This window comes from Chlorocebus sabaeus, chromosome 23 (assembly GCF_047675955.1).
Source record: "Chlorocebus sabaeus isolate Y175 chromosome 23, mChlSab1.0.hap1, whole genome shotgun sequence".
Lineage (NCBI taxonomy): Eukaryota > Metazoa > Chordata > Mammalia > Primates > Cercopithecidae > Chlorocebus > Chlorocebus sabaeus.
In genome coordinates this window covers 40,146,647-40,166,026 of record NC_132926.1, presented here as the reverse complement: position 1 = coordinate 40,166,026, position 19,380 = coordinate 40,146,647, and the positions used below count along the sequence as shown (strand labels likewise).

Genomic DNA, 19,380 nt, shown 5'->3' with positions numbered 1-19,380 from the left:
TTTCCCCCTCTATAACTTTCAGTGAGGTTGTTTAATACATTTTAATGCAGTTATATTGTTTTGCCACATTCTATATTCTGTCCTGGGATCCTTCTCCTAAATGATGTTTTAAAAATTTGTATGCTCTATGCTGTAAAATTCTATGGGTTTTGACACATGCATAGTGTCAAAAATCCTCCCAAAAATAGGAGATTTTTTTAGGACAGTGAAACTATTCTATATGACACTATAATTTAGGACCTATTCGACTCTCTGAACCCCTTGGCAATCATTAAACTTTTTATTTATTTATTCGTTTAATTATTTTTGAGACAGGGTCTTGCTTTCTTGCCCAGGCTGGACTGCAGTGGTGTGATCACCGCTCACTGCAGCCTCCACCACCCAGGCTTAAGCAATCCTCCCACCTCAGCCTCCTGAGTAACTGGGACTACAGGCATGGGCCAACATGCCAGGTGAATTTTTAAATTTTTTTGTAGAGATGGGGTCTCACTATGTTGCTCAGGTTAGTCTCAAACTCCTGGGCTCAAGCAATCCTGCTGCCCTGGGCTCTCAAAATGCTGGGATTACAGTCACATGCCACCATGCCCAGCTTTTTTTTTTAATTTTATTTTTTCTGTAGAGATGGAGTTTTGCCATGTTGCCCAGGCTGGTCTTGAACTCCTGAGTTCAAGTGATCCGCCCGCCTCAGCCTCCCAAAGTGCTGGGATTATAGGCGTGAGCCACCGCATCTGGCCTCACTGAGCTTTTTATCATCACTGTAGTTATGCCTCTTCCTACCACATTTTGATTTTCCATTCATCTGTTGATGGATGCTTGAGTTGATTCCACCTCTTGTCTATGGCAGAATTCCTTTTAAAGGAGGGAATGAGAACAAATTTAGTAATTTTAGGCTCCGTCACAAGGAAAAAACAATATAATAAATTGTGTGGTTCCAACATTAAATGGGAAAGCGGGTCATATCTTGAAGAGTCTCACAGGGCAGAGCAGGGTACTTGCAGGTCTGGGGTTCAGAAATGGACTCCACGGCCACAGTATCTGGCTTCAAATCCCAGCTCTACCACTTTTGGGCTGTGTAATTTCTGTGTAAGTTATGACATGTCTTTGTTCCCTAATGACTTCACCCATAAAACAGGAAAAATAATATCCATCTTACAGTATATACTATTATTATCAAGAGCAGTGGCCTCACGAAGGGTAAATGATGTAATGCATCTAAGGCAAATAATACCTGCCACATAGTTTGTACTATTATTCTCAAGAATAATCATCTCAGGGAGGAGCAAATGATTTAACATATATAAAGCACTTAGAACAGTGCCCGGCACAGAGTTAGCCCTCATTAAGGGACGATTACCATTATTACTAGGGTTTTGAGATGGGCTCAAAAGAGTCAGGATTTGATCATTTAGGAGGAGGAGGAAGGCATTACAGACAGCACAAGCAAAGGCCCAGCAGCACAGAGGCTGAGGGAGTAGATTTAACAAATAAAAGTACAGGACATCAGTGAAATCTGAATTATTTATAATTGCCTGTGCATATGTACATTGAGATAGAAAAATATTGCATGCACTGACTTATACTTTTAGTAAGTTACTTTTAGTAACATATTCATTGCTTATCTGAAATAAATTGTAAATATCTAAATTACATACCTTTTTATTATATTTCCCTGGAGATTTGGCACTCCCTAATAGTTCATTTTGCAGAATTTGTTTATAAAATTCCTTGCATTAGTCTGTGTTCCATTTACATTTTATCATGACTTCTGCAGTGGTTGCATCCAATTTATTTTGCTCTTTTGGCCACTGAATATTCATTAATGAGAAATTATGCTTGACATTAGCTTTACAAGCCAGTGTATTGAACGTACACAGGCATAAAGTTACCAACTCTGATAATTACTCCTCAAATTTGATTGGCTGAAGCACGTGTGTCATCTTTCATGCATAACTTCCTTTTCCATTCTTCAGGATCACATTGCCTCTTTTGGTCAATGACTCTTTAAAATGTTGTCCACTGACAAAAAGGAGCATTGTCATCAGTTTTTATTCCTTCTTTTCACTACACTACATGTAGATTACAAATAGAACTTTTGATGGATGTATGCAAACAGGTACAATGTTTATCAAAAGTTGAAGCAAAGCCTGAATGATCCCATGAAAGATACTGGCTGTCCTGCCCACGTTCTCATAATACTTCTTAAATAGCATTGATGTTTTCTATTGAGACTGAAGTAATTATCATGAAATTTTTCATGTAATGTAATCATTTAGGTTTTGCTTCAACTTTGAATAAACATTGTACCTGTATGCATAACACATAATGTAGTGTAGTGAAAGGAAGGAAAACCTATGTAATAAATTAAAAAATACAATGTATTAAAAAAATACAGTATAATATAGTGTAGTGTAGATTTTATTCTTTCTTTTTCATCACACACATGGTGATTCCACTTGTACCCACACTGGAAGAGTATTTAGTAACATCCATGTGAAAAAAATGAATTTTTCAAGGGATGAAATCCATCTTGAAAGATGGTCATAACAAGTGTTGTGATAATTGTCCACTTTGAGCTAAAATTTGTTTTCCTGTTCATATATAATGTCCCTTTTAAGAATAGTTTTGATAATTCAAGGGATGTGTTTTTCATCAATTCTCCTTCAACACATTCAACAAATACGTTTAGCAATGGAGTAGTACTTCCATAACACTATTTGCTCTTTCAATTTGCAGAATCCTATTGCAGAATTGACATTGAAAACTATGAATGAGAAATAACTAGGCATCATTCAATGGATTATTTTAAAAGTCAAGAACTTGGGGGGCCTTTTCTTCATAATTAAAGTATAATTTCAGTGCTTGAAATGAATGGAAGATTCTCTCAACTATATTTGTTAAAGAGAGCCAATGGATTTTTGAATGCAAGAGAAATGAAGAATTCTGAATACCAAAATCATAAAAATCCTTAAAATGTTCAGTTAGAACGCTATAAATACTAAAGTAGGAGAACAATTTCATGATAATTACTTCAGTTTCAATAGAAGACATCCATCCAATGCTATTTACGCAGCATTATGAGAACATGGGCAGGACTACTGATACCTTGCATAGAATCACTGAGGCTTTGCTCCAACATCAAATAAACAGTGTACTTGTATGCATACATCCACCAGAAGTTCTATTTGTATTATCTCCAACAAAAGCAGTAAAAATGTTCTCATTAACTGCTAACTCAAGAGGCTCTGCAAATATTTGCTATTGTTTCTGAAGTCTCACCTGGAAGGGATTCTACCTGTAATTGTCTTATTGCAAGTGTTTTTCATGAGAAAACTAGTGCGCACAGGAAAAGTTGAACCTGTATTGTGATACTTGTATTGTAGTTATGCCATAAAAAGATGAGGCATTTAGATATTTGATAATCTCTGTAATAATAAATGAAGCTTTTTTTAAATTAGGGCAGTCGATTTTATCCTAGCATTTGAAATTTTGCTTGCAATTTTGGAACCAGAAAATACTTTGTTAGTAGTATGTTGAAATGGTTATTTGAGCAGAAAGACTGATAATGATATAGTGTGGAAGGCCATTACAACTTCTGTTACAACTATTTTTGTCTTAATCTGTTTCTCTTAATCAAAAAAATTTGTTAGTGTATCACTTTTCTTAGTATTAGTTGAGAAAATCTTACATCTCTTTTATGTTTAGCCATTAGTATATGCTAGTTTCCACCTAACTTTCTATCATTTTTTATACTAAATGAACAATTACTGCACAGAGAGCTTCAAAAGGACTTTTTCCTTGTTTAATAAATGTCCATTGGCCAGAAATTTCATGACAGAATTTACACTTGCTTTTTGACAATCAGGGGTTCAAATATACGCAAATAAAAAACATCATATAAACTACTGCAAAAATGGAAGAGATTGACTTTGCTAAACTCACAACCGCTTTAGTACATCTGTCACTCATAAGTCCAAACTCATAACAAACTATAAATAAGGTCCAACTGTTAAAAGAGTTGCGTTACATTGAACCTGACATCTGATGCCAAAAAAAAAAAAAAAAAAAAAAAAAGGAAACTTCCGGTTTGCTTGCAAGAGAGAACAGTACTTGGATGAGAAAGTCTCCCAACACCCAGGGCTGATTTAGTGTTAGGTTTAGGGAAGCAGGTCATGCAGGGTTGGGGGCGCTGCTGAAGCGTAAGTATTTAGGAATCTAAAGCCTTTCAGCTGTGTTAGCAAATCACAGGCGAAGGCTGCCTTTCGCCCCCGACTTCCGAGAGCGCCGGCGCGGGAGCGAGGCACTTGCTCATTGGCTGCTGTCGAGCAGCGAAGGGGACCGAGGGGCCGGCCCTGATGCGCTGCCTTTCGGGCTGTTGTGGATCCGCTTACCTTTAGGAGTCGGGTTACTGCACGATGCTCTCGTCGACTGGCCGATTTTCAGAACGTGTGTATGATTGGAAGTTATCTCTAATTAACGGTGTCTCCTATTCATGACTTTGGACTTCTGCCAAAGAACAGTGTTTTCCTTTCCCGAATAATAAGTACCCTTAATTCTCAGTTTTCCCTTCTGTTCTTGCCTCAGCCGAACCTGCATGAAACCAGAAGGTATTGTCCAAATCTTTATGGAGATACGCTTTTCAGCTAGTGTTGCCATTTAGGTGATTTAATTTAGGTGCCAGTTACTGTCGAGGAAAAGTAGCTCTGATGAATTTTTAAATGTATTGAAACAAGCTGCACATAGGACACTGAAGGAGTCTTGACAAAGTCAAGTAGGACAAAATACAGGATGTGCCCTACATACACAGCCAACTCCATGGGGAAAATGAGAGGAGAAGGGAGGGAAAGCGCCATACCCAACAGAAAGAAATCTAAGTCCTTTGTCCTTCTGGAAGGGCATCCATGGCATCCCAGCTTGTTAAAAAAATATATTGGAACAACCTAAATATCCGTCAGTCAGGGACTGAGTGACTAGTTTTGCATACTTGTAAAATGGAGTACAATACAGCTACTAAAAAGCCAGTTCCATGAACTGATAGGAAGACCACCACAATAGTTAAATAAATTTTTTAAAGCAAGATACAGAACTCTGTGTATAACATGTGTGCTAAAACATGCATGAGGGTCAGGAGGTAAGAATAAATATATGTTTCTGTGTGCATAGACAATTTCTAGAAGGATGTTAAACAGGTCACAGTGATCTCCTTGGGGGAAGGGAACTAAAAGGCAGCAAGTGGAGGGAGTCTTCCTTTTTATGGCATATCCTTTTGATACTGTTTTCATTTCTTTATTCTCTGTGATGCATTATGTATATTAAACAATTTTAATTTTAATTATATATATATAGAGAGAGAGACATTTATTGCAAGGAATTGGCTGATACTATTGTGGGAGTTGGCGAGGGAGTTCTGAAATACATAGGTCAGGCTGTGAGGAAGGTGTGCGGGAACTCTTGGGCATAAACTGAAGCTGCTGTCCACAGGAAGAATTTCTTCTGGAAACCCTCAGCTCTTCTCTTCTAAGGCCTTTCAACTGGTTGAATCAGGCCCACCCAGATTATTTTGGACAATCTCTTCTTCCTTCCTTCCTTCCTTCCTTCCTTCCTTCCTTCCTTCCTTCCTCCTTCCTTCCTTCCTTCCTTCCTTCCTTCACTTTTTTTGATACAGAGTCTCACTCTGTTGCCCAGGCTGGAGTGCAGTGTTGTGATCTCGGCTCGCTGCAACCTCCGCCTCCTGGGTTCAAGCAGTCCTCCCACCTCAGCCTCCCAAGTAGCTGGGACCACAGGCATGTGCCACCATGCCCGGCCAATTTTTTGTATTTTTTCTAGACACAGGGTTTCACCACGTTACCCAGGCTGGTGTCGAACTCCTGGACTCCAGCGATTCACCTGCCTTGGCCTCCCAAAGTGCTGGGATTACAGGTGTGAGCCACCACGCTTGGCCTCTATTTCCTAAAGTTAACTGACTATGGACTCTAATCATGTCTACAAAATTGCCTTCACAGCAACAACTAAATTACTGTTTGATTGACTGAGGACTGTATCCTAGACAAGTTAACATATAAAACTGACCCTCAACTATATTAGTCATTCTTCACTGAATGACGGATTACTCTAAAATGTAGTGCCTTAAAACAAAAACATTATCTTAAAGTTGCTGGAGGTCAGGAATCTAGGTGCAGCTTAGCTGGGTCTTTTTTTGTTTCCTTAATTTTTTTTTTTTTTTTGTGGAGACAGGATCTCACTTCGTTGCTCAGGCTGGTCTCCTGGTTTCAAGCAATCCTCCTGCCTCAGTCTCTCAGTCTTCCTGCCTCACCCTCCCGAAGTACTGGGATTACAGGATTGAGCTGCCACACCTGGCCCCTATCTAGGTCTTTTTTTTTTTTTTTTTTTTTTTTTGGAGACGGAGTTTTGCCCTCGTTGCCCAGGCTGGGGTGCAGTGACGTGATCTTGGCTCACTGCAACCTCCACCTCCTGTATTCAAGCGATTCTCCTGCCTCAGCCTCCCAAGTAGCTGGGATTACAGGCACGCACCACCACACCCGGCTGATTTTGTCTCCCGGTTTCCCTTTTATTTGTTATTTCCACTTTTATTTGTTATGTGTAAGAAAAATGCAACTTTGATGTTATTGCACACATTATTGGCTAGGACACACACAGCATTCTTGACTATTCTGGAGGGCTGCTTTTAACTGTCTTGCCAGAGCGTATGTACTATTTCCCCATAGTGTATAATCCTTGGGTTTGGGGAGTAACACATCTACCTGTCTTGTGGCCACCCAAGACCACGCTTCTGTCTGAGTTACCTCAACAAATCATCCTTTACCAACAAGCTGGATTTGTCAACCTCCTTTGGTTTCTTGGCTCTGGCATTTGGGGGTCGCTCTGCGTATCCAGCCCCTTTGTGGAACACTGGCTGACTCACATGCTTATTGGTAGGATTCAGTTGCTTATGAGCTGTTAGCTGGAGGCTTCCCTTGGTCCTTGCCACATAGGCCTCGCCACAGAACATCTCACAACATGGCGGCTTATTTTGTCAGAGTGAGCAAGAGACTTTTAATTATTTTGAAAACAATGAATTTAAAAACTTGAATGTGTGGGCTGGGCATGAACAGGAGGCACAGATAGATTTGCAGGTGTGGACAGGATGTTTCTGAGCCTGGTGACCCTTCTGCAGGCGGGTGGACCTCTATGCCTGGCTGGTCAGCTGTGTGGGACGCTTCCCACATCTCCAAGTCTCTTCCACATCACAGAGCACAAGAAACAGCCTGGGTGGAAATGGGGGAAGTCCTAATCCCAGAGGGGAACAGCTTCATCCCACATAGCGAATGACTGAGAAGAAGAGCTCATGATAAATGTGCTTAACTGCACAAGCAGCCAAAGGGCACAGGAACCACTCTGATTACTAGGTATAGAATTCATTTCCTAGACCGGGTGCTGTGGCTCACTCCTGTAATCCCAGCACTTTGGGAGGCTGAGGTGGGAGGACCATGAGGTCAGGCGATCGAGACCATCCTGGCCAACATGGTGAAACCTCGTTTCAACTGAAAATACAAAAATTAGCTGGGCATGGTGGTGGGCGCCTGTAGTCCCAGCTGCTCGGGAGGCTAAGGCAGGAGAATCGCTTGAACCCTGGAGGCAGAGGTTGCGGTGAGCCGAGATCGCACCACTGCACTCCCGACTGGGTGACAGTGGAAGACTCCATCTCAGTTTAAAAAAAAGAAAAAAAAAAGAATTTATTTCCTGGGAGCTCCCTACTGCTAATGGACAGAAACACCAAGGAGGGGGTCTCTGGAGCTTCCTTGGGATTTCATCACAAAAAGTCTCTCTTTGGGGAGTCAGCTTACTTTGAAGATAATAACTCCTTTCCTGCCAAAACCAGTTATTTGCAGCACAAAATGTATTACAGAGAGGTAGTATGGTAAACATTGGTGAAAATGGAGGGGTTGGGAGCAGCAGAACCCACTGTAGTGTATAATCACCCTCTTGCTAGCAGCTGATACTTACTGAACACTTACTGTGTTGTTAGGGATGGTTCCAAGTGCTTTTCACACATTATCATTTCACTTAGTCGTTAGAACAACCCTCTGAGGTAGGCACTGTTTTTCCAATTTTATTGATGAGAAAACTTGCATAGACAGGTTTATAAATCACCCAGAGTCACCAAGCTGATAAGGTGAGGCTGACCTGAGGTTTGAACTCCTGTGTCTGTACTCCTAGCCATTCGACCGTACTGCCTCCAGGAGAAGGCTTCTCTCCAGCACAGCCTAAAAATGAGTTAAAAACATCAGCATTCATTGAGTGCTTATTGTGTTCCTCGGGGCTAGGAGAGATGCCATGGGCAACATTTGGTGTTCCTGAGTGTCAGGGTGGCTCCTGGAGTGTGAATTTTGTGTGTGTGTAAAATATATATAACATAAAATGTACCATTTAATTCATTTTAAATGTACAGTTCAGTGGCTTTAAGATTTATTATTATTATTATTTTTGATACAGAGTTTTGTTCTTGTTGCCCAGGCTGGAGTGCAATGATGTGATCTTGGCTTACCGACCGCAACCTCCGCCTCCTGGGTTCAAGTGATTCTCCTGCCTCAGCCTCCCTAGTAGCTGGGATTGCAGGCATGCGCCACCATGCCCAGCTAGTTTTGTATTTTTAGTAGAGATGGGATTTCTCCATGTTGGTCAGGCTGGTCTCGAACTTCTGACCTCAGGTGATCCGCCTGCCTGGGCCTCCCAAAGTGCTGGGATTATAGGCATAAGCCACTGTGCCTGGCCAAGATATTTGTATTATTGAGGTGAAATTTATATAACATAGAAATGTTAAAATTTAAAATTTTTAAATTAAACCATTTAAAAATTTGTATTTATTTATTTTTATATATATATATATTTGTCAATACAGGGTCTCCCTGTGTTGCCCAGGCTGGTCTCGAACTCCTGGGCTCAAGCAGTCCACCTGTCTTGGTGTCCCAAAGTGCTGGGATTATAGGTGTGAGCCACAGCACCTGACCAAAAAATTAGCCATTTTAATGTGAACTAGTTGGAGGCATTTAGGACTTTCACAATATTGCACAACCACCACTTTGTAACGTTCATACACTTTCATTACCCCAAAAGGAAACTCTGTACCTGATAAGCAGTTTCTCCCCATTCACTCTCCCTCCTGTCCTGGTAACCACTAATCTGTGTTCTGTCTCTATGGATCTACCTATTCTGGATATTTTATATAACTTGAATTATAAAATATGTGACCTTTTGTGTCTAACTTCTTTTACTTAGAGTGCGTTTGAGGTTCATCCACATCATAACATGTATCAATACTTTACTCCTTTTTTGTGACTACATAATATTTTGTGTGTATATGTACAATTTATCCATTCCATTGATGGAGATTTGGGCTGTTTCTACCTTTTGAATATTGCAAATAGTGCTGCTGTGAATATGTGTGTATATGTACTTATTTGAGTACCTGCTTTAAACTCTTTTGGGGTTACTTAGGAGTGGAATTGCTGGGTTATGTGGTAATTCTACATTTAACTTTTTGAGGAACCACTAAATTGGAAGTTGACATTTTGACATTAAAACCTTTCATTGGGACCTTGGTTTTCTCCTATGCAAGAAAAGGAGAGTTTCTTTCTAGGGTGAATAAGGGAAGTATGTGTGGTGTAGTGAAGATGCAGAATCACCTGGTTTTGAATTTCAACTCTACCACTTACCAGGTTTTTTGTTTGTTTGTTTGTTTGTTTTTGAGATGGAGTTTTGCTCTTGTTGCCTAGCCTGGAGTGCAATGGCGTGATCTCGGCTCACCGCAACCTCTGCCTCCCGGGTTCAAGCGATTCTCCTGCCTCAGCCTTCCTAGTAGCTGGGATTACAGGCATGCACCATCACACCTGGCTAATTTTGTATTTTTAGTAGAGACGAGGTTTCTCCATGTTGACCAGGCTGGTCTCGAACTCCTGACCTCAGGAGATCCGTCTGCCTCAGCCTCCCAAAGTGCTGGGATTACAGGCATGAGCCACCGTGCCTGGCCTTCTACCACTTGTTAATAGCGTGTGCATAAGCTTAATTATAAGTCTCTTTGAGGCTCAGTTTTCCTATCTGTAGAAATGGAGCTGTTGGTAACTTCCATTCATTTATTCATTAATTCATTCAGTGAATCTGTTGAGGGCTTACTGTGGGCCAGGCACTGGGGATATAGTGAGAATTTTATTTTATTTTATTTTATTTTTTATTTTTTGAGATGGAGTCTGGCTCTGTCGCCCGGACTGGAGTGCGGTGGCTGGATCTCAGCTCACTGCAAGCTCCGCCTCCCGGGTTCACGCCATTCTCCTGCCTCAGCCTTCCGAGTAGCTGGGACTACAGGCGCCCGCCACCTCGCCCGGCTAGTTTTTTGTATTTTTTAGTAGAGATGGGGTTTCACCGTGTTAGCCAGGATGGTCTCGATCTCCTGACCTCGTGATCCGCCCGTCTCGGCCTCCCAAAGTGCTGGGATTACAGGCTTGAGCCACCGCGCCCGGCCTATAGTGAGAATTCACAGAGTTTACAGAATGAGGGGTTAGGAGAGAAAGGGAAGGACCCAGGGGTGAATTACTTTGCAAAGGGAAGAATCATTTTGTCATGGGACTAATCACTCCCTTACATCATAGGTACACAGTGAGTATACCACTGTGAGCCTGCACTTTATTCCTCTCTATCCCACCATCCAATAGAAGACCTGCAAAAACAGATATGTTATTTAGGATTCTGGGGTTATAAGCAACAGAAACTGACTGGCTCAGTTTAACAAGGATTACTGGGAAATGATTGGGATTGCTCCAGAATCAAAAGAAGAGATAAACGATCAGTCCTCAGGGAGGCCCCGAAGAGCCCAGGCAGTGCCAGGAATCTCAGCGACAACTGTTTGTGGCCCAGCCTCCCTTGGCACTCTTCCTTAGATGGCCTCCTCCAACCTTTGCCTCCCATCTAAGAGTCTCCTGCCCCAGCTCCCAGTGCCTGATTGCCCCAGCTCAGGGCACGTGGGGCAGGGCTGCTGCTTACAATTACAATTAGGCTTTGTAAACTTCAGGGGTTACCCATCATAGTCATCAGAGGTTTGAACACTTATTATGACAACTGTCTAGCAAATAGCAGTAAAGTGTCATGAGGAAGGGTGTCTTTGTTCAAAGTCACCACTGGGGCAAAAAGAGTAAAACTGTATCTAGGACTGAAAGTGAAAATCAACTTGTCCTGGAAAAGAAAACAGCAGGTTAAGAGGACAGAAAAGTTAGAGCCAGCTACAAAGCCGGCAAGAAACATTGTTCCTCCCGAAGTCATGTAGTGGCTGTGAAATGCTGTAAGGACCCTCTGCAAGTGGCCACTGCTCTTTTACCTATGACCAAAGACAATGGCAGAGGCATGCTTTGCTTTTCTGACCTAATACTGGGGATAACCAACAGCTCAGCTGCCCTGGCCTCATTAAAATGCTCAATCCGTAGTTAATCCTTGCTCTTCTTAATCCCTCATCCAAAACAGCATCCAACCCAGAACTGATGGGTGCTTCCCTTCAACCCTCCTTAGAATCCTTGAGCAGAAACCCAAATCTTGCAAGACAGCTGCCCTCCTTCCGGAGATCCTCTGGAGTGCCCCACCTTACTGCTTGGAGGCAAGAAATCTGATTTCCTCAGACTATAGGCTCATTCCTGGTGGTCTCAGGCTGATCAGGTTTTAAAGAAACTGTCAGGGACTGGAATAGAGGACTGTGATTGGCCATCCCACCAGAACCATGGAAGGGGTGTAGGCAGTTCCCCAAAGGAAAATGGAGTGCTGTCATCAGAAAAAGGTGAAAGTATTGAGCATCCAGACCCAACGGATGGCTCTTGGAGTAGGTGCTCAATTAATCCTAATTGTTATTCATAAGGTTGTATTTTAGAGACACTACAGCAAATTATATAAAGTTATAGATTCTACTAATGCATAATAATGATTATTTGCTGTGTGCCAGGCACAATATGTCTACTACCTAATTTGATTCTTAAAGCAAACTCACCCTTACTTTATAGGTCTCCACAGTTTCTAGGACGTGCTTTCTGTATAGGGAGCATCATCCAGTGTGAGTGCTGGTGATGTCCCACTCGTCAGAGGGACACAAGGAAAAGATGGCGGGTTGCTGTTGTCTCAGGATACCATCTCAGTATCTAGGCCAGCCTGATGGCGCTCCTTGGATCTCTGTGGATTGCCGTGGGGCTGTGTGTGAAGTCCAAAGTGGCTTCAGACCCAACTCACTCTGCTGCAGGGCAGGGGCTCATGCTGTGCTCTGGCAGCACTAAGACAACAACAAGAACTAAAAACACTTAGAGGCTGTTTTACTACATGCCAAGGACTGTGCTAAGAGCTTTACACGTGTCATTTAACAGATGAGGAAACCAAGGCCTGAAGATGTTCCTTATGAAGGTCACATGGTTGATAAATGACAGAGCCAGGACTTGAACCAGGATTTGTCTAGAGCTCATGGGCTAAACCACAGGCTGTATTGCTCGGCTATTCTGCGATCATCTGTAAATGCAGCCTCTTTGTAGTTTTTACTTGTTAATTTATGTGTACATTTCATATGTGAATATATTTTTAAGTGAATTAATGTATAAAGCATAATTAACACAAGGACTTGCCCATAAGACTGTCATTATTATGATGATTATTTTGAGATGGGGTCTCACTCTGTAACCCAGGCTGGAGTGCAGTGGCACAATCACGGCTCACTGCAGCCTTGACCTCCTGGGCTCAAGTGATCCTCCTACCATAGCCTCCCAAGTAGCTAAGACCGCAGGTATGCACCACCACACCTGGCTAATTTTTTTTTCTTTTTTTACTTTTGTAGAGACAGAAGTCTCACTATGTTACCTATGCTGGTCTTCAACTCCTGGGCTCAAGCAATCCTCCCACCTTGTTTCCCAAAGTGCTGGGATTATAGGCCTGAGCCACCGCACCTAGGTGAGACTATCATTATTATTTCAATTGCAAATGGATGTGTTCTTGACAAATATATGAGCCAAATCCTATTCTGTTTGTGACTTTAGTTTATGATTCCTATTTTGTCTTCATTGCTCAGTAATGCACAGTTCACCACAGCTCTTAAATGCTCTCTATCTCTTCCCTGAACATCTGCCAAACTGCTCCCTCACGCTCTTAATGTGGCAAACACTTGGAGGCAAGTTCCTGAAAAATAAGAGCACCTCTTAGCAATTCTTTTGGGAAGGGAAGAATCCTGTTGTCATGGGATAGATGTCCTCACCCTCTAATTTTTCTGTTCAGGAATCCTCTCCAGGATTTGAGGAGGAAAAGGTGGAACAGAGTCTATGTTCCACAGACTGGGGAAAGCCCAGGGGAGCCTTTGTCACTGACAGTGGCCAACATGACTCAGATTGTGGGCTCTGGCCACCAGCAACACTTTCCTTGTGGGCATCTGGGTAATGATGCGGGTTCCTGGGCCCACCTTGACTTACTGGAGCCATATCTTAAGGATGGTGCCCATGACCCTGCATCTTTAGCACATTTCCTACGCTATAGTCTTATTTTGACATTAAGGAGGAGGAGCCTGGGGCAGGACTGCAATCACTGTTAGAGAAGTGAGTTTGTTTACAAAATGCCTCATAGATTACTGCCTTTTTGTAACTGGACCCAGGTTTGTCTGCTCTGCTCTGCCATTCAAAAGCTAAACACAAGAGGTGAGGTTTGGTGGGAGGAAAAACAGGTTTTAATCAGAGAGCCAGCAAACCAAGAAGATGGTGAGCTAGCATTCTAAAATACCATCTTAAATTTTAACATTTACCCTAGGGTTCTTAAAGGGAAACTTGGTATGGGAGGCATGAGGGAGAGGTGCAGGGTACAGCATCTGTGTGTCTTGTTCCGATGGCTATCTTGGGTAATTGCCTGTTTGGAGGTCTGGCTGGCATTATCTTGATTTTGGCCTGATGGTGGTGGAGTAATTGTTCATGACTCCTCCTAAACAGGAGGATTCCAAAAAGAAAACTCTGTGCCTGGTTTCAAGATTAGCCTTTGGGATTTCTTAAGCAACAGCGTAATTAGATAAGCACCTATAACCAGAGGGGGAAGAAAGGAAGAGGTGAGAGGGGAAGGAAGGAAGAAAAAGAAAGTGGATATTTCAATAGCAAAGACATAGAATCAACCCAAATGCCCATCAACGATAGACAGGATAAAGAAAATGTACATATAGACCATAGAACACTATGCAGCCAAAAGAAGGAATGAGATCATGTCCTTTGCAGGGACATGAATGAAGCTGGAAGCCATTATCTTCAGCAAACTATCACAGGAACAGAAAACCAAACACGGTATGTTCTCACTTGTAAGTGGGAGTTGAACAATACATGGAGACAGGGAGGGGAACAACACACACCAGGCCTGTTGGGGGAGTGCAGTGGCAGGGAGAGTATTAGGAAAAACAGCTAATGCATGCAGGGCTTAATACCTAGGTGATGGGTTGATAGGTGCAGCAAACCACCATGGCACACATTTACCTAGGTAACAAACCTGTACATCCTGCACATGTACCCCAGAACTAAAAAATGAAAATTAAAAAAGTAAAGAAAGTGGGTGTTTCATTTTTTGTTTTTTTATTTTGTTTTGTTTTGTTTTGTTTTGTTTTCTGGAGACAGGGTCTCCCTCTGTCACCCAGGTTGGAATGCAGTGGTGCAATCTCAGCTCAACGCAACCTTGACTTCCCAGGCTCAAGTGATCCTCCCATCTCAGCCTCCCAAGTAGCTGGGACTACAGGTGCACGCCACCACATCTGGCTGATTTTTGTATTTTTTTGTAGAGACAGGGTTTCATCACATTGCCCAGGCTGGGAGAGTGGGTGATTTTTAAAACTGAGGTCTCTGGTTACATTTTCTAGGGATCTGTGATTTCATTCTCACATGTCTTCCCCACACAACTTTTTGTCATGGCCTCGTTTCTTTTGTTACCATCAACTTCCTCATTACACTGTGGTTCTAAGACTCCACCTCTGAAGAATATGGTGTGGGAGCAAGCACTCTCTCTGACAGTTTCTCCTGCCAGAAGGCTGTTTGCACATTATCTAACATCTTCCCAGGCCTCTCAGCCTTTTTCTTCCTTCTGGTCTTTGCTGCAGGTGTTCAATTATTGGGCAGGTTGGGAGGGTGCCTCTAGAATGTGCAAAAGACCCATACCTCTTGTGAAGCTCAAAGATGAAATTTATATGAAATCAGTCTGTCTTTGGATTTGAGGCACTGATAATTTGTAGCTAATTTAGTATGAACTGGACTGAGAGAACTAGAGCCTGTTTGTTTTATCTCCCTGGCTGGCCTTCCCCTCCCTCCTTTCTGTTTGTGTACTTCTTGGCTCTCGCTACTATTGCAGACTTTGTTTATCATCTGAGGGCGCCTGAGGTGCCCTGGAGGATATCACTCCTTCTAGGTGGAGGAGTGAATGCCGAGGGGATCTATATCTGTGCCTGACTGTGGGTGGGGGATTAATAAGAGATGCCACATGCATGTGGGAAGAAAGAAAGAAATGCATGGAAAACACCTTGCTACAACTCAACAACAATAACAAAAAACCACCAATTAAAAAATGGGCAAAGTACTTGAGTTGAAGTACTTTGACATACAAATGGCTAGCTAATAAGCACACGAAAAGATGCCCAGCATCACTAATCTTTTTTATTTTTTATTTTTTTATTTTTTGAGATGGAATTTCACTTTGGTTGCCCAGGCTGGAGTGCAATAGCGCGATCTCAGCTCACCACAACCTCCGCCTCCCAGGTTCAAGCAATTCTCCTGCCTCAGCCTTCCGAGTAGCGGGGATTACAGGCATGCACCACCACACCTGGCTAATTTTGTATTTTTTAGTAGAGACAGGATTTCTCCATGTTGGTCAAGCTGATCTCGAACTGAACCGCCTGCGTCGGCCTCCCAAAAAGTGCTGGGATTACAGGCATGAGCCACCGTACCCGGCCCTACTAATCTTTATGTAAAGGCAAATCCAAATTGCAATGAGATACAAGTCACACCCATTAGGATCGCTACTATCAAAACAACAGCACAGAACAAGTATTGGCGAGAATGTGGTGAAATTGGAACCCTTGTGTACTGTTGGTCAGAGTGTAAAACGGTGCAGCCATCATGGAAAACAGTATAGCGGTTTGTCAAAAATCAAACAGATAGCTGGATGTGGTGGCTCATGCTTGTAATTCTAGCACTTTGGGAGGCTGAGGTGGGTGGATCACTGGAGCTCGGGAGTTTGAGACCAGCCTCAGCAACATAGTGAGGCCTTGTCTCTTTTTATTTTTGAGATGGAGTTTCACTCTTGTCACCCAGGCTGGAGTACAATAGTGCGATCTCGGCTCACTGCAACCCCCGGCTCCCGGGTTCAAGCGATTCTCCTGCCTCAGCCTCCCAAGTAGCTGGGATTATAGGCGTTAGCCACAACACCTGGCTAATTTTTGTGTTTTTAGTAGAGACGGGGTTTCACCATGTTGGTGCGGCTGGTCTCGAACTCCTGACCTCAGGTGATCCACCTGCCTCAGCCTCCCAAAGTGCTGGGATTACAGGCATGAGCCACTGTGCCCAGCCTCTTTTTATTTTTTTTAAATTAAAAAAAAAAAAAAAACAGACTTGCCATATGATCTATCAATATAACTTCTGGGTGCATGTCCAAAAGAATTGAAAGCAGAATCTTGAAGAGGTGTTTGTACACTGTTAAAAGAAAAACTTCAGCTGAATTAAATTTAATGGAGTTTAATTGAGCAATGAAGGATTCATGAATTGGGCAGCCCCCAGAATCACAGCCGATTCAGAGAGCCTCCAGCACAGCCACGTGGCGGAAGATTTGTAGACAAAAAATGGGAAACGACGTAGATAAATTGGAAGTGAGGTGTAAAAACAGCTGGGTTGGTTACAGGTTGGCGTTTGCCTTATTTGAACACAATTTGAACACTTAGCAGTCAATGAGTGGTTGAAGTTTGGCCGCTGGGACTGGCCAAGACTCAGCTGTTGTTACAGGTGCACACTCCTAAGTCAGGTTTTCAATCTTGTCTGCCTATTAAGCTAGGTTACAGTTCCTCCACAAGGACTCAAATATAGAAGTAGGGAGTCCTTCTCAGGCCATATTTAGTTTGCTTTAACAACAACAGTTTCACTCTTGTTGCCCAGGCTGGAGTGCAATGGCGCGATCTCGGCTCACCACAAACCTCCATTGTTTGCTTTAACAACACCTATATTCCTGGCAGCATTATTCACAATACAGGTAGTTAAAACATGGAACTAACTCAAGTGTTCATCAACAGATGAATGGATAAGCAAAATGTGGTACATATATACAATGGAATATCATTCAGCCTTAAAAAGGAAGAAAATTCTGACACACACTATAACATGGATGAACCTTGAACAGACTGTGCTAAGTCAAATAAGCCAGTTACAAAAGGACAAATACTGTTTGATTCATATAGCTGTAGGTATATGAGGTACCTGGAGTAGTCGAATTCATAGAGACAGAAGGGTTGCTGCTGGGGGCTGACGGAGGAGAACAGGAGTTATTGTTTAATGATACAGAGTTTTAGTTTGGGAAGATGAAAAAAATTCTAGAGATGGATGGTGGTGGTGATGGTTGCACATCAGTGTGAATGTATTTTACCAACTGTGCACTTAAAAATGGTTAAAATGGCCGGGCGCGATGGCTCACACCTGTAATCCCAGCACTTTGAGAGGCCAAGGCGGGAGGATCACGAGGTCAGATCAAGACCATCCTGGCCAACATGGTGAAACCCCATCTCTACTAAAAATACAAAAATTAACTGGGCGTGGTGGCGCGTGCCTGTAATCCCAGCTACTCCAGAGGCTGAGGCAGGAGAATTGCTTGAACCAGGGAGTCGGAGATTGCAGTGAGCTGAGTTTGCGCCCCTGCACTCCAGCCTGGCAATAGAATGAGGCTCCATCTCAAAAAAAAAAAAAAAAAAAGGTTAAAATTTTATGTTATATATATTTTACCACAATTCTAAAAAGTGGAGGCAGGAAGAGTACCTTCCTCAAGCATTGTAAGTAGTTGCCAGTATTTATTAAGCATTTACTGTGTTGGGAGCACTGCTCCAAGAACTTTAGGTACATATTTATTTCACTTAATCCTTGCACAAACCTTTAAGGTGAATTTATATAGATATGATATACATCTTATATATGATATATAGATATGCTATATCTATATCTCTCTCACGTATATATATTTTGCTGTTTCACAGATGGAGAGACTGAAGTCTAGAGGCACTAATTGTCACTCATCTAGTAAAAGGCGGAGTCAGATGTGATACCCAGACCTGGTCTCTGGTGTAGTTTCTTTCTTTTTTTTTTTTTTTTTTTTTTTTAACAGCAATAACTTAAGCATCTGTTGCCGTTTCTTTCCTTCCTTCCTTCCTTCCTTCCTTCCTTCCTTCCTTCCTTCCTTCCTTCCTTTTTCTTTCTTTCTCCTTCCTTCTCTTTCTCTCTTTCTCTTTCTTTCTTTCTTTTCTTTCTTTGTCTCTCTCTCTCTTTCTTTTTCCCTCCCTCCCTTCCTTCCCCCCCTCCCTTCCTTCCCTTCCCCCTCCCCTCCTTTCTCTTCCCCTCTCTTTCCTTTCGCCTCCCAGGTTCAAGTGATTCTCCTGCCTCTGGCTCCCGAGTAGCTGGGATTACAGGCACACGCCACCATGCCCAGATAATTTTTGTATTTTAGTAGAAATGGAGTTTCGCCATCTTGGCCAGGCTAGCCTTGAACTTCTGACCTCAGGTGATCCACCTGTCTTGGCCTCCCAAAGTGCTGGGATTACAGACATGAACCACCATGCCTAGCCAGGTGCAATTTCTTAGACTAGGGACTTGGCCTTGGCATTGCTGTTTCCCCAGTACCTAAAACTGTGCCTGACACATAGTAGGCTCTTAAAACAATTTGCTGACTGAAAAAGAAACTCCAGAGTGTATTATTTTCTCTCTGCCAAATGGGATAATGCATGGAAAGCACTCTGAGTGGTGCCTGGCATGCGGTGAACGGTCAGTACATGGAAGTAATGGTCACTGCTGTGATGGGCCCATCTGTATGGCAGGGAGCTCTGAGAAGCGATATAAAATTCACCCTCCCCCAGCCCTGTCCTATGAGCCAGGGTGTGGCCCTGGGGGTGACTCGTCCCATACTCAGGTGACTCGTCCCATCCTTAGCCTAACTCTACGTGTTCCTCCTTCTCAGCCTCCTTCTGCCTTTGCATTGTTTGTGTGCCTTTCTGCTCCCAGTTGCACTGAGCTCCACTAAGAACAAGGTGGTGGCATCTTTGGGTCCTCCTCTACAGCACCCTGTGTACAGGGCTGGGGGACAGGGCTTCTCTTCCTAGTGAGTTCTGAGAGTGCC

At 42.8% G+C, this 19,380-nt stretch overlaps 1 long non-coding RNA gene across 1 annotated transcript; it reads left to right on the top strand.

Annotated features, from left to right (window-relative positions):
* The first annotated feature begins 4,347 nt into the window (after positions 1-4,347).
* On the top strand, positions 4,348-18,332 carry LOC140709968 (uncharacterized). The gene is made up of 3 exons (XR_012090836.1): positions 4,348-4,443; positions 12,848-12,960; positions 18,248-18,332. It is a non-coding gene; the product is annotated as an uncharacterized lncRNA (long non-coding RNA).
* The last annotated feature ends 1,048 nt before the right edge of the window (positions 18,333-19,380 follow it).